Source organism: Eucyclogobius newberryi, unplaced genomic scaffold, assembly GCF_026437365.1.
Source record: "Eucyclogobius newberryi isolate DKJ021-1_F unplaced genomic scaffold, fEucNew1.0.hap1 SCAF_15, whole genome shotgun sequence".
NCBI classification, from domain to species: domain Eukaryota; kingdom Metazoa; phylum Chordata; class Actinopteri; order Gobiiformes; family Gobiidae; genus Eucyclogobius; species Eucyclogobius newberryi.
In genome coordinates this window covers 21,785,664-21,802,665 of record NW_027315779.1, presented here as the reverse complement: position 1 = coordinate 21,802,665, position 17,002 = coordinate 21,785,664, and positions in this window count along the sequence as shown.

The window sequence follows — 17,002 nt, the reverse complement described above, 5'->3', positions numbered from 1 at the left end:
TCACACACATGTCTGCCTCTGTGCCCTTCACACAAGTCTGCCTCTGTGCCCCTCACACACAAGTCTGCCTCTGTACCCCTCACACACATGTCTGCCTCTGTGCCCTTCACACAAGTCTGCCTCTGTGCCCCTCACACACATGTCTGCCTCTGTGCCCCTCATACACGTCTGCCTCTGTGCCCCTCACACACAAGTCTGCCTCTGTACCCCTCACACACATGTCTGCCTCTGTGCCCCTCACACACATGTCTGCCTCTGTGCCCCTCACACACATGTCTGCCTCTGTGCCCCTCATACACGTCTGCCTCTGTGCCCCTCACACACGTCTGCCTCTGTACCCCTCACACACATGTCTGCCTCTGTACCCCTCACACACATGTCTGCCTCTGTGCCCCTCACACACATGTCTGCCTCTTTGCCCCCACACACATGTCTGCCTCTGTGCCCCTCATACACGTCTGCCTCTGTGCCCCTCACACACACGTGTCTGCCTCTGTGCCCCTCACACACGTGTCTGCCTCTGTGCCCCTCACACACACGTGTCTGCCTCTGTGCCCCTCACACACACGTCTGCCTCTGTGCCCCTCACACACACGTCTGCCTCTGTGCCCCTCACACAGACGTCTGCCTCTGTGCCCCTCACACACACGTGTCTGCCTCTGTGCCCCTCACACACACGTCTGCCTCTGTGCCCCTCACACAGACGTCTGCCTCTGTGCCCCTCACACACGTCTGCCTCTGTGCCCCTCACACACACGTCTGCCTCTGTGCCCCTCACACACACGTCTGCCTCTGTGCCCCTCAATCACTCGTCTGCCTCTGTGCCCCTCAAACACACGTCTGCCTCTGTACCCCTCACACAGACGTCTGCCTCTGTGCCCCTCACACACATGTGTCTGCCTCTGTGCCCCTCACACACACGTCTGCCTCTGTGCCCCTCACACAGACGTCTGCCTTTGTGCCCCTCACACACACGTCTGCCTCTGTGCCCCTCACACACATGTCTGCCTCTGTGCCCCTCACACACACGTCTGCCTCTGTGCCCCTCACACACATGTCAGCCTCTGTGCCCCTTACACACGTCTGCCTCTGTGCCCCTCACACACACGTCTGCCTCTGTGCCCCTCACACAGACGTCTGCCTCTGTGCCCCTCACACACACGTCTGCCTCTGTGCCCCTCACACACGTCTGCCTCTGTGCCCCTCACACACACGTGTCTGCCTCTGTGCCCCTCACACACACGTCTGCCTCTGTGCCCCTCACACAGACGTCTGCCTCTGTGCCCCTCACACACACGTCTGCCTCTGTGCCCCTCACACACACGTGTCTGCCTCTGTGCCCCTCACACACACGTCTGCCTCTGTGCCCCTCACACACACGTCTGCCTCTGTGCCCCTCACACACACACGTCTGCCTCTGTGCCCCTCACACACACACGTCTGCCTCTGTGCCCCTCACACAGACGTCTGCCTCTGTGCCCCTCACACACACGTCTGCCTCTGTGCCCCTCACACACACGTGTCTGCCTCTGTGCCCCTCACACACACGTGTCTGCCTCTGTGCCCCTCACACACACACGTGTCTGCCTCTGTGCCCCTCACACAGACGTCTGCCTCTGTGCCCCTCACACACACCTCTGCCTCTGTGCCCCTCACACACACGTGTCTGCCTCTGTGCCCCTCACACACACGTGTCTGCCTCTGTGCCCCTCACACACACACGTGTCTGCCTCTGTGCCCCTCACAAACACGTGTCTGCCTCTGTGTCCCTCACACACACCTCTGCCTCTGTGCCCCTAAAACACGTCTGCCTCTGTGCCCCTCACACACACGTCTGCCTCTGTGCCCCTCACACACACGTCTGCCTCTGTGCCCCTCACACACGTGTCTGCCTCTGTGCCCCTCACACAGACGTCTGCCTCTGTGCCCCTCACGCACATGTCTGCCTCGGTGCCCCTCACACACACGTGTCTGCCTCTGTGCCCCTCAAACACACGTCTCTGCCTCTGTGCCCCTCACACACATGTCTGCCTCTGTGCCCCTCACACACATGTCTGCCTCTGTGCCCCTCACACACACGTCTGCCTCTGTACCACTCACACACATGTCTGCCTCTGTGCCCCTCACACACACACGTCTGCCTCTGTGCCCCTCACACACACACGTCTGCCTCTGTGCCCCTCACACAGACGTCTGCCTCTGTTCCCCTCACACACACGTCTGCCTCTGTGCCCCTCACACACACGTGTCTGCCTCTGTGCCCCTCACACACACGTGTCTGCCTCTGTGCCCCTCACACACACACGTGTCTGCCTCTGTGCCCCTCACACAGACGTCTGCCTCTGTGCCCCTCACACACACCTCTGCCTCTGTGCCCCTCACACACACGTGTCTGCCTCTGTGCCCCTCACACACACGTGTCTGCCTCTGTGCCCCTCACACACACGTGTCTGCCTCTGTGCCCCTCACACACACGTGTCTGCCTCTGTGCCCCTCACACACACCTCTGCCTCTGTGCCCCTCAAACACGTCTGCCTCTGTGCCCCTCACACACGTCTGCCTCTGTGCCCCTCACACACACGTCTGCCTCTGTACCACTCACACACACGTCTGCCTCTGTGCCCCTCACACAAACACGTCTGCCTCTGTGCCCCTCACACACACACGTCTGCCTCTGTGCCCCTCACACAGACGTCTGCCTCTGTTCCCCTCACACACACGTCTGCCTCTGTGCCCCTCACACACACGTGTCTGCCTCTGTGCCCCTCACACACACGTGTCTGCCTCTGTGCCCCTCACACACACACGTGTCTGCCTCTGTGCCCCTCACACAGACGTCTGCCTCTGTGCCCCTCACACACACCTCTGCCTCTGTGCCCCTCACACACACGTGTCTGCCTCTGTGCCCCTCACACACACGTGTCTGCCTCTGTGCCCCTCACACACACGTGTCTGCCTCTGTGCCCCTCACACACACGTGTCTGCCTCTGTGCCCCTCACACACACCTCTGCCTCTGTGCCCCTCAAACACGTCTGCCTCTGTGCCCCTCACACACACGTCAGCCTCTGTGCCCCTCACACACACGTCTGCCTCTGTGCCCCTCACACACGTGTCTGCCTCTGTGCCCCTCACACAGACGTCTGCCTCTGTGCCCCTCACGCACATGTCTGCCTCTGTGCCCCTCACACACACGTGTCTGCCTCTGTGCCCCTCACACACACGTCCCTGCCTCTGTGCCCCTCACACACACGTGTCTGCCTCTGTGCCCCTCACACACATGTCTGCCTCTGTGCCCCTCACACAAACGTCTGCCTCTGTACCACTCACACACATGTCTGCCTCTGTGCCCTCCACACAAGTCTGCCTCTGTGCCCCTCACACACAAGTCTGCCTCTGTACCCCTCACACACATGTCTGCCTCTGTGCCCTTCACACAAGTCTGCCTCTGTGCCCCTCACACACAAGTCTGCCTCTGTGCCCCTCACACACACGTCTGCCTCTGTACCACTCACACACATGTCTGCCTCTGTGCCCTTCACACAAGTCTGCCTCTGTGCCCCTCACACACAAGTCTGCCTCTGTACCCCTCACACACATGTCTGCCTCTGTGCCCTTCACACAAGTCTGCCTCTGTGCCCCTCACACACATGTCTGCCTCTGTGCCCCTCATACACGTCTGCCTCTGTGCCCCTCACACACAAGTCTGCCTCTGTACCCCTCACACACATGTCTGCCTCTGTGCCGCTCACACACATGTCTGCCTCTGTGCCCCTCACACACATGTCTGCCTCTGTGTCCCTCATACACGTCTGCCTCTGTGCCCCTCACACACGTCTGCCTCTGTACCCCTCACACACATGTCTGCCTCTGTACCTCTCACACACATGTCTGCCTCTGTGCCCCTCACACACATGTCTGCCTCTTTGCCCCCACACACATGTCTGCCTCTGTGCCCCTCATACACGTCTGCCTCTGTGCCCCTCACACACACGTGTCTGCCTCTGTGCCCCTCACACACGTGTCTGCCTCTGTGCCCCTCACACACACGTGTCTGCCTCTGTGCCCCTCACACACACGTCTGCCTCTGTGCCCCTCACACAGACGTCTGCCTCTGTGCCCCTCACACACACGTGTCTGCCTCTGTGCCCCTCACACACACATCTGCCTCTGTGCCCCTCACACAGACGTCTGCCTCTGTGCCCCTCACACAGACGTCTGCCTCTGTGCCCCTCACACACACGTCTGCCTCTGTGCCCCTCACACACGTGTCTGCCTCTGTGCCCCTCACACACACGTCTGCCTCTGTGCCCCTCACACACACGTCTGCCTCTGTGCCCCTCATACATGTCTGCCTCTGTGCCCCTCACACACACGTGTCTGCCTCTGTGCCCCTCACACACACGTCTGCCTCTGTGCCCCTCACACACACGTCTGCCTCTGTGCCCCGCACACACACGTCTGCCTCTGTGCCCCTCACACACACACGTCTGCCTCTGTGCCCCTCACACACACACGTCTGCCTCTGTGCCCCTCACACAGACGTCTGCCTCTGTGCCCCTCACACACACGTCTGCCTCTGTGCCCCTCACACACACGTGTCTGCCTCTGTGCCCCTCACACACACGTGTCTGCCTCTGTGCCCCTCACACACACACGTGTCTGCCTCTGTGCCCCTCACACAGACGTCTGCCTCTGTGCCCCTCACACACACCTCTGCCTCTGTGCCCATCACACACACATGTCTGCCTCTGTGCCCCTCACACACACGTGTCTGCCTCTGTGCCCCTCACACACACACGTGTCTGCCTCTGTGCCCCTCACACACACGTGTCTGCCTCTGTGCCCCTCACACACACCTCTGCCTCTGTGCCCCTCAAACACGTCTGCCTCTGTGCCCCTCACACACACGTCTGCCTCTGTGCCCCTCACACACACGTCTGCCTCTGTGCCCCTCACACACGTGTCTGCCTCTGTGCCCCTCACACAGACGTCTGCCTCTGTGCCCCTCACGCACATGTCTGCCTCTGTGCCCCTCACACACACGTCTCTACCTCTGTGCCCCTCACACACATGTCTGCCTCTGTGCCCCTCACACACATGTCTGCCTCTGTGCCCCTCACACACACGTCTGCCTCTGTACCACTCACACACATGTCTGCCTCTGTGCCCTTCACACAAGTCTGCCTCTGTGCCCCTCACACACAAGTCTGCCTCTGTACCCCTCACACACATGTCTGCCTCTGTGCCCTTCACACAAGTCTGCCTCTGTGCCCCTCACACACATGTCTGCCTCTGTGTCCCTCATACACGTCTGCCTCTGTGCCCCTCACACACAAGTCTGCCTCTGTACCCCTCAAACACATGTCTGCCTCTGTGCCCCTCACACACATGTCTGCCTCTGTGCCCCTCACACACATGTCTGCCTCTGTGCCCCTCATACACGTCTGCCTCTGTGCCCCTCACACACGTCTGCCTCTGTACCCCTCACACACATGTCTGCCTCTGTACCCCTCACACACATGTCTGCCTCTGTGCCCCTCACACACATGTCTGCCTCTTTGCCCCCACACACATGTCTGCCTCTGTGCCCCTCATGCACGTCTGCCTCTGTGCCCCTCACACACACGTGTCTGCCTCTGTGCCCCTCACACACGTGTCTGCCTCTGTGCCCCTCACACACACGTGTCTGCCTCTGTGCCCCTCACACACACGTCTGCCTCTGTGCCCCTCACACACACGTCTGCCTCTGTGCCCCTCAATCACTCGTCTGCCTCTGTGCCCCTCAAACACACGTCTGCCTCTGTGCCCCTCACACAGACGTCTGCCTCTGTGCCCCTCACACACACGTGTCTGCCTCTGTGCCCCTCACACACACACGTGTCTGCCTCTGTGCCCCTCACACACACGTGTCTGCCTCTGTGCCCCTCACACACACGTCTGCCTCTGTGCCCCTCACACACGTCTGCCTCTGTGCCCCTCACACACACGTCTGCCTCTGTGCCCCTCACACACACGTCTGCCTCTGTGCCCCTCAATCACTCGTCTGCCTCTGTGCCCCTCAAACACACGTCTGCCTCTGTGCCCCTCACACAGACGTCTGCCTCTGTGCCCCTCACACACATGTGTCTGCCTCTGTGCCCCTCACACACACGTCTGCCTCTGTGCCCCTCACACAGACGTCTGCCTTTGTGCCCCTCACACACACGTCTGCCTCTGTGCCCCTCACACACATGTCTGCCTCTGTGCCCCTCACACACACGTCTGCCTCTGTGCCCCTCACACACATGTCAGCCTCTGTGCCCCTTACACACGTCTGCCTCTGTGCCCCTCACACACACGTCTGCCTCTGTGCCCCTCACACAGACGTCTGCCTCTGTGCCCCTCACACACACGTCTGCCTCTGTGCCCCTCACACACGTCTGCCTCTGTGCCCCTCACACACACGTGTCTGCCTCTGTGCCCCTCACACACACGTCTGCCTCTGTGCCCCTCACACAGACGTCTGCCTCTGTGCCCCTCACACACACGTCTGCCTCTGTGCCCCTCACACACACGTGTCTGCCTCTGTGCCCCTCACACACACGTCTGCCTCTGTGCCCCTCACACACACGTCTGCCTCTGTGCCCCTCACACACACACGTCTGCCTCTGTGCCCCTCACACACACACGTCTGCCTCTGTGCCCCTCACACAGACGTCTGCCTCTGTGCCCCTCACACACACGTCTGCCTCTGTGCCCCTCACACACACGTGTCTGCCTCTGTGCCCCTCACACACACGTGTCTGCCTCTGTGCCCCTCACACAGACGTCTGCCTCTGTGCCCCTCACGCACAAGTCTGCCTCTGTACCCCTCACACACATGTCTGCCTCTGTGCCCTTCACACAAGTCTGCCTCTGTGCCCCTCACACACATGTCTGCCTCTGTGTCCCTCATACACGTCTGCCTCTGTGCCCCTCACACACAAGTCTGCCTCTGTACCCCTCAAACACATGTCTGCCTCTGTGCCCCTCACACACATGTCTGCCTCTGTGCCCCTCACACACATGTCTGCCTCTGTGCCCCTCATACACGTCTGCCTCTGTGCCCCTCACACACGTCTGCCTCTGTACCCCTCACACACATGTCTGCCTCTGTACCCCTCACACACATGTCTGCCTCTGTGCCCCTCACACACATGTCTGCCTCTTTGCCCCCACACACATGTCTGCCTCTGTGCCCCTCATGCACGTCTGCCTCTGTGCCCCTCACACACACGTGTCTGCCTCTGTGCCCCTCACACACGTGTCTGCCTCTGTGCCCCTCACACACACGTGTCTGCCTCTGTGCCCCTCACACACACGTCTGCCTCTGTGCCCCTCACACACACGTCTGCCTCTGTGCCCCTCAATCACTCGTCTGCCTCTGTGCCCCTCAAACACACGTCTGCCTCTGTGCCCCTCACACAGACGTCTGCCTCTGTGCCCCTCACACACACGTGTCTGCCTCTGTGCCCCTCACACACACACGTGTCTGCCTCTGTGCCCCTCACACACACGTGTCTGCCTCTGTGCCCCTCACACACACGTCTGCCTCTGTGCCCCTCACACACGTCTGCCTCTGTGCCCCTCACACACACGTCTGCCTCTGTGCCCCTCACACACACGTCTGCCTCTGTGCCCCTCAATCACTCGTCTGCCTCTGTGCCCCTCAAACACACGTCTGCCTCTGTGCCCCTCACACAGACGTCTGCCTCTGTGCCCCTCACACACATGTGTCTGCCTCTGTGCCCCTCACACACACGTCTGCCTCTGTGCCCCTCACACAGACGTCTGCCTTTGTGCCCCTCACACACACGTCTGCCTCTGTGCCCCTCACACACATGTCTGCCTCTGTGCCCCTCACACACACGTCTGCCTCTGTGCCCCTCACACACATGTCAGCCTCTGTGCCCCTTACACACGTCTGCCTCTGTGCCCCTCACACACACGTCTGCCTCTGTGCCCCTCACACAGACGTCTGCCTCTGTGCCCCTCACACACACGTCTGCCTCTGTGCCCCTCACACACGTCTGCCTCTGTGCCCCTCACACACACGTGTCTGCCTCTGTGCCCCTCACACACACGTCTGCCTCTGTGCCCCTCACACAGACGTCTGCCTCTGTGCCCCTCACACACACGTCTGCCTCTGTGCCCCTCACACACACGTGTCTGCCTCTGTGCCCCTCACACACACGTCTGCCTCTGTGCCCCTCACACACACGTCTGCCTCTGTGCCCCTCACACACACACGTCTGCCTCTGTGCCCCTCACACACACACACGTCTGCCTCTGTGCCCCTCACACAGACGTCTGCCTCTGTGCCCCTCACACACACGTCTGCCTCTGTGCCCCTCACACACACGTGTCTGCCTCTGTGCCCCTCACACACACGTGTCTGCCTCTGTGCCCCTCACACACACACGTGTCTGCCTCTGTGCCCCTCACACAGACGTCTGCTTCTGTGCCCCTCACACACACCTCTGCCTCTGTGCCCCTCACACACACGTGTCTGCCTCTGTGCCCCTCACACACACGTGTCTGCCTCTGTGCCCCTCACACACACACGTGTCTGCCTCTGTGCCCCTCACACACACGTGTCTGCCTCTGTGTCCCTCACACACACCTCTGCCTCTGTGCCCCTAAAACACGTCTGCCTCTGTGCCCCTCACACACACGTCTGCCTCTGTGCCCCTCACACACACGTCTGCCTCTGTGCCCCTCACACACGTGTCTGCCTCTGTGCCCCTCACACAGACGTCTGCCTCTGTGCCCCTCACGCACATGTCTGCCTCGGTGCCCCTCACACACACGTGTCTGCCTCTGTGCCCCTCAAACACACGTCTCTGCCTCTGTGCCCCTCACACACATGTCTGCCTCTGTGCCCCTCACACACATGTCTGCCTCTGTGCCCCTCACACACACGTCTGCCTCTGTACCACTCACACACATGTCTGCCTCTGTGCCCTTCACACAAGTCTGCCTCTGTGCCCCTCACACACAAGTCTGCCTCTGTACCCCTCACACACATGTCTGCCTCTGTGCCCTTCACACAAGTCTGCCTCTGTGCCCCTCACACACATGTCTGCCTCTGTGCCCCTCATACACGTCTGCCTCTGTGCCCCTCACACACAAGTCTGCCTCTGTACCCCTCACACACATGTCTGCCTCTGTGCCCCTCACACACATGTCTGCCTCTGTGCCCCTCACACACATGTCTGCCTCTGTGCCCCTCATACACGTCTGCCTCTGTGCCCCTCACACACGTCTGCCTCTGTACCCCTCACACACATGTCTGCCTCTGTACCCCTCACACACATGTCTGCCTCTGTGCCCCTCACACACATGTCTGCCTCTTTGCCCCCACACACATGTCTGCCTCTGTGCCCCTCATACACGTCTGCCTCTGTGCCCCTCACACACACGTGTCTGCCTCTGTGCCCCTCACACACGTGTCTGCCTCTGTGCCCCTCACACACACGTGTCTGCCTCTGTGCCCCTCACACACACGTCTGCCTCTGTGCCCCTCACACACACGTCTGCCTCTGTGCCCCTCACACAGACGTCTGCCTCTGTGCCCCTCACACACACGTGTCTGCCTCTGTGCCCCTCACACACACGTCTGCCTCTGTGCCCCTCACACAGACGTCTGCCTCTGTGCCCCTCACACACGTCTGCCTCTGTGCCCCTCACACACACGTCTGCCTCTGTGCCCCTCACACACACGTCTGCCTCTGTGCCCCTCAATCACTCGTCTGCCTCTGTGCCCCTCAAACACACGTCTGCCTCTGTACCCCTCACACAGACGTCTGCCTCTGTGCCCCTCACACACATGTGTCTGCCTCTGTGCCCCTCACACACACGTCTGCCTCTGTGCCCCTCACACAGACGTCTGCCTTTGTGCCCCTCACACACACGTCTGCCTCTGTGCCCCTCACACACATGTCTGCCTCTGTGCCCCTCACACACACGTCTGCCTCTGTGCCCCTCACACACATGTCAGCCTCTGTGCCCCTTACACACGTCTGCCTCTGTGCCCCTCACACACACGTCTGCCTCTGTGCCCCTCACACAGACGTCTGCCTCTGTGCCCCTCACACACACGTCTGCCTCTGTGCCCCTCACACACGTCTGCCTCTGTGCCCCTCACACACACGTGTCTGCCTTTGTGCCCCTCACACACACGTCTGCCTCTGTGCCCCTCACACAGACGTCTGCCTCTGTGCCCCTCACACACACGTCTGCCTCTGTGCCCCTCACACACACGTGTCTGCCTCTGTGCCCCTCACACACACGTCTGCCTCTGTGCCCCTCACACACACGTCTGCCTCTGTGCCCCTCACACACACACGTCTGCCTCTGTGCCCCTCACACACACACGTCTGCCTCTGTGCCCCTCACACAGACGTCTGCCTCTGTGCCCCTCACACACACGTCTGCCTCTGTGCCCCTCACACACACGTGTCTGCCTCTGTGCCCCTCACACACACGTGTCTGCCTCTGTGCCCCTCACACACACACGTGTCTGCCTCTGTGCCCCTCACACAGACGTCTGCCTCTGTGCCCCTCACACACACCTCTGCCTCTGTGCCCCTCACACACACGTGTCTGCCTCTGTGCCCCTCACACACACGTGTCTGCCTCTGTGCCCCTCACACACACACGTGTCTGCCTCTGTGCCCCTCACACACACGTGTCTGCCTCTGTGTCCCTCACACACACCTCTGCCTCTGTGCCCCTAAAACACGTCTGCCTCTGTGCCCCTCACACACACGTCTGCCTCTGTGCCCCTCACACACACGTCTGCCTCTGTGCCCCTCACACACGTGTCTGCCTCTGTGCCCCTCACACAGACGTCTGCCTCTGTGCCCCTCACGCACATGTCTGCCTCGGTGCCCCTCACACACACGTGTCTGCCTCTGTGCCCCTCAAACACACGTCTCTGCCTCTGTGCCCCTCACACACATGTCTGCCTCTGTGCCCCTCACACACATGTCTGCCTCTGTGCCCCTCACACACACGTCTGCCTCTGTACCACTCACACACATGTCTGCCTCTGTGCCCTTCACACAAGTCTGCCTCTGTGCCCCTCACACACAAGTCTGCCTCTGTACCCCTCACACACATGTCTGCCTCTGTGCCCTTCACACAAGTCTGCCTCTGTGCCCCTCACACACATGTCTGCCTCTGTGCCCCTCATACACGTCTGCCTCTGTGCCCCTCACACACAAGTCTGCCTCTGTACCCCTCACACACATGTCTGCCTCTGTGCCCCTCACACACATGTCTGCCTCTGTGCCCCTCACACACATGTCTGCCTCTGTGCCCCTCATACACGTCTGCCTCTGTGCCCCTCACACACGTCTGCCTCTGTACCCCTCACACACATGTCTGCCTCTGTACCCCTCACACACATGTCTGCCTCTGTGCCCCTCACACACATGTCTGCCTCTTTGCCCCCACACACATGTCTGCCTCTGTGCCCCTCATACACGTCTGCCTCTGTGCCCCTCACACACACGTGTCTGCCTCTGTGCCCCTCACACACGTGTCTGCCTCTGTGCCCCTCACACACACGTGTCTGCCTCTGTGCCCCTCACACACACGTCTGCCTCTGTGCCCCTCACACACACGTCTGCCTCTGTGCCCCTCACACAGACGTCTGCCTCTGTGCCCCTCACACACACGTGTCTGCCTCTGTGCCCCTCACACACACGTCTGCCTCTGTGCCCCTCACACAGACGTCTGCCTCTGTGCCCCTCACACACACGTCTGCCTCTGTGCCCCTCACACACACGTGTCTGCCTCTGTGCCCCTCACACACACGTCTGCCTCTGTGCCCCTCACACAGACGTCTGCCTCTGTGCCCCTCACACACACGTCTGCCTCTGTGCCCCTCACACACGTGTCTGCCTCTGTGCCCCTCACACACACGTCTGCCTCTGTGCCCCTCACAAACACGTCTGCCTCTGTGCCCCTCATACATGTCTGCCTCTGTGCCCCTCACACACACGTGTCTGCCTCTGTGCCCCTCACACACACGTCTGCCTCTGTGCCCCTCACACACACGTCTGCCTCTGTGCCCCTCACACACACACGTCTGCCTCTGTGCCCCTCACACACACACGTCTGCCTCTGTGCCCCTCACACAGACGTCTGCCTCTGTTCCCCTCACACACACGTCTGCCTCTGTGCCCCTCACACACACGTGTCTGCCTCTGTGCCCCTCACACACACGTGTCTGCCTCTGTGCCCCTCACACACACACGTGTCTGCCTCTGTGCCCCTCACACAGACGTCTGCCTCTGTGCCCCTCACACACACCTCTGCCTCTGTGCCCCTCACACACACGTGTCTGCCTCTGTGCCCCTCACACACACGTCTGCCTCTGTGCCCCTCACACACACACGTCTGCCTCTGTGCCCCTCACACACACACGTCTGCCTCTGTGCCCCTCACACAGACGTCTGCCTCTGTTCCCCTCACACACACGTCTGCCTCTGTGCCCCTCACACACACGTGTCTGCCTCTGTGCCCCTCACACACACGTGTCTGCCTCTGTGCCCCTCACACACACACGTGTCTGCCTCTGTGCCCCTCACACAGACGTCTGCCTCTGTGCCCCTCACACACACGTGTCTGCCTCTGTGCCCCTCACACACACCTCTGCCTCTGTGCCCCTCAAACACGTCTGCCTCTGTGCCCCTCACACACACGTCAGCCTCTGTGCCCCTCACACACACGTCTGCCTCTGTGCCCCTCACACACGTGTCTGCCTCTGTGCCCCTCACACAGACGTCTGCCTCTGTGCCCCTCACGCACATGTCTGCCTCTGTGCCCCTCACACACACGTGTCTGCCTCTGTGCCCCTCACACACACGTCCCTGCCTCTGTGCCCCTCACACACACGTGTCTGCCTCTGTGCCCCTCACACACATGTCTGCCTCTGTGCCCCTCAAACAAACGTCTGCCTCTGTACCACTCACACACATATCTGCCTCTGTGCCCTCCACACAAGTCTGCCTCTGTGCCCCTCACACACAAGTCTGCCTCTGTACCCCTCACACACATGTCTGCCTCTGTGCCCTTCACACAAGTCTGCCTCTGTGCCCCTCACACACAAGTCTGCCTCTGTGCCCCTCACACACACGTCTGCCTCTGTACCACTCACACACATGTCTGCCTCTGTGCCCTTCACACAAGTCTGCCTCTGTGCCCCTCAAACACAAGTCTGCCTCTGTACCCCTCACACACATGTCTGCCTCTGTGCCCTTCACACAAGTCTGCCTCTGTGCCCCTCACACACATGTCTGCCTCTGTGCCCCTCATACACGTCTGCCTCTGTGCCCCTCACACACAAGTCTGCCTCTGTACCCCTCACACACATGTCTGCCTCTGTGCCCCTCACACACATGTCTGCCTCTGTGCCCCTCACACACATGTCTGCCTCTGTGTCCCTCATACACGTCTGCCTCTGTGCCCCTCACACACGTCTGCCTCTGTACCCCTCACACACATGTCTGCCTCTGTACCTCTCACACACATGTCTGCCTCTGTGCCCCTCACACACATGTCTGCCTCTTTGCCCCCACACACATGTCTGCCTCTGTGCCCCTCATACACGTCTGCCTCTGTGCCCCTCACACACACGTGTCTGCCTCTGTGCCCCTCACACACGTGTCTGCCTCTGTGCCCCTCACAAACACGTGTCTGCCTCTGTGCCCCTCACACACACGTCTGCCTCTGTGCCCCTCACACAGACGTCTGCCTCTGTGCCCCTCACACACACGTGTCTGCCTCTGTGCCCCTCACACACACATCTGCCTCTGTGCCCCTCACACAGACGTCTGCCTCTGTGCCCCTCACACAGACGTCTGCCTCTGTGCCCCTCACACACATGTCTGCCTCTGTGCCCCTCACACACGTGTCTGCCTCTGTGCCCCTCACACACACGTCTGCCTCTGTGCCCCTCACACACACGTCTGCCTCTGTGCCCCTCATACATGTCTGCCTCTGTGCCCCTCACACACACGTGTCTGCCTCTGTGCCCCTCACACACACGTCTGCCTCTGTGCCCCTCACACACACGTCTGCCTCTGTGCCCCGCACACACACGTCTGCCTCTGTGCCCCTCACACACACACGTCTGCCTCTGTGCCCCTCACACACACACGTCTGCCTCTGTGCCCCTCACACAGACGTCTGCCTCTGTGCCCCTCACACACACGTCTGCCTCTGTGCCCCTCACACACACGTGTCTGCCTCTGTGCCCCTCACACACACGTGTCTGCCTCTGTGCCCCTCACACACACACGTGTCTGCCTCTGTGCCCCTCACACAGACGTCTGCCTCTGTGCCCCTCACACACACCTCTGCCTCTGTGCCCATCACACACACGTGTCTGCCTCTGTGCCCCTCACACACACGTGTCTGCCTCTGTGCCCCTCACACACACACGTGTCTGCCTCTGTGCCCCTCACACACACGTGTCTGCCTCTGTGCCCCTCACACACACCTCTGCCTCTGTGCCCCTCAAACACGTCTGCCTCTGTGCCCCTCACACACACGTCTGCCTCTGTGCCCCTCACACACACGTCTGCCTCTGTGCCCCTCACACACGTGTCTGCCTCTGTGCCCCTCACACAGACGTCTGCCTCTGTGCCCCTCACGCACATGTCTGCCTCTGTGCCCCTCACACACACGTCTCTACCTCGGTGCCCCTCACACACATGTCTGCCTCTGTGCCCCTCACACACATGTCTGCCTCTGTGCCCCTCACACACACGTCTGCCTCTGTACCACTCACACACATGTCTGCCTCTGTGCCCTTCACACAAGTCTGCCTCTGTGCCCCTCACACACAAGTCTGCCTCTGTACCCCTCACACACATGTCTGCCTCTGTGCCCTTCACACAAGTCTGCCTCTGTGCCCCTCACACACATGTCTGCCTCTGTGCCCCTCATACACGTCTGCCTCTGTGCCCCTCACACACAAGTCTGCCTCTGTACCCCTCAAACACATGTCTGCCTCTGTGCCCCTCACACACATGTCTGCCTCTGTGCCCCTCACACACATGTCTGCCTCTGTGCCCCTCATACACGTCTGCCTCTGTGCCCCTCACACACGTCTGCCTCTGTACCCCTCACACACATGTCTGCCTCTGTACCCCTCACACACATGTCTGCCTCTGTGCCCCTCACACACATGTCTGCCTCTTTGCCCCCACACACATGTCTGCCTCTGTGCCCCTCATGCACGTCTGCCTCTGTGCCCCTCACACACACGTGTCTGCCTCTGTGCCCCTCACACACGTGTCTGCCTCTGTGCCCCTCACACACACGTGTCTGCCTCTGTGCCCCTCACACACACGTCTGCCTCTGTGCCCCTCACACACACGTCTGCCTCTGTGCCCCTCACACAGACGCCTGCCTCTGTGCCCCTCACACACACGTGTCTGCCTCTGTGCCCCTCACACACACGTCTGCCTCTGTGCCCCTCACACAGACGTCTGCCTCTGTGCCCCTCACACACACGTCTGCCTCTGTGCCCCTCACACACACGTGTCTGCCTCTGTGCCCCTCACACACACGTCTGCCTCTGTGCCCCTCACACAGACGTCTGCCTCTGTGCCCCTCACACACACGTCTGCCTCTGTGCCCCTCACACACGTGTCTGCCTCTGTGCCCCTCACACACACGTCTGCCTCTGTGCCCCTCACACACACGTCTGCCTCTGTGCCCCTCATACATGTCTGCCTCTGTGCCCCTCACACACACGTGTCTGCCTCTGTGCCCCTCACACACACGTCTGCCTCTTTGCCCCTCACACACACGTCTGCCTCTGTGCCCCTCACATACACGTCTGCCTCTGTGCCCCTCACACACACACGTCTGCCTCTGTGCCCCTCACACACACACGTCTGCCTCTGTGCCCCTCACACAGACGTCTGCCTCTGTGCCCCTCACACACACGTCTGCCTCTGTGCCCCTCACACACACGTGTCTGCCTCTGTGCCCCTCACACACACGTGTCTGCCTCTGTGCCCCTCACACACACACGTGTCTGCCTCTGTGCCCCTCACACAGACGTCTGCCTCTGTGCCCCTCACACACACCTCTGCCTCTGTGCCCCTCACACACACGTGTCTGCCTCTGTGCCCCTCACACACACGTGTCTGCCTCTGTGCCCCTCACACACACACGTGTCTGCCTCTGTGCCCCTCACACACACGTGTCTTTCTCTGTGCCCCTCACACACACCTCTGCCTCTGTGCCCCTCAAACACGTCTGCCTCTGTGCCCCTCACACACACGTCAGCCTCTGTGCCCCTCACACACACGTCTGCCTCTGTGCCCCTCACACACGTGTCTGCCTCTGTGCCCCTCACACAGACGTCTGCCTCTGTGCCCCTCACGCACATGTCTGCCTCTGTGCCCCTCACACACACGTGTCTGCCTCTGTGCCCCTCACACACACGTCTCTGCCTCTGTGCCCCTCACACACACGTGTCTGCCTCTGTGCCCCTCACACACATGTCTGCCTCTGTGCCCCTCACACACACGTCTGCCTCTGTACCACTCACACACATGTCTGCCTCTGTGCCCTTCACACAAGTCTGCCTCTGTGCCCCTCACACACAAGTCTGCCTCTGTACCCCTCACACACATGTCTGCCTCTGTGCCCTTCACACAAGTCTGCCTCTGTGCCCCTCACACACAAGTCTGCCTCTGTGCCCCTCACACACATGTCTGCCTCTGTGCCCCTCATACACGTCTGCCTCTGTGCCCCTCACACACAAGTCTGCCTCTGTGCCCCTCACACACATGTCTGCCTCTGTGCCCCTCACACACATGTCTGCCTCTGTGCCCCTCATACACGTCTGCCTCTGTGCCCCTCACACACGTGTCTGCCTCTGTGCCCCTCACACACACGTGTCTGCCTCTGTGCCCCTCACACACGTGTCTGCCTCTGTGCCCCTCACACACA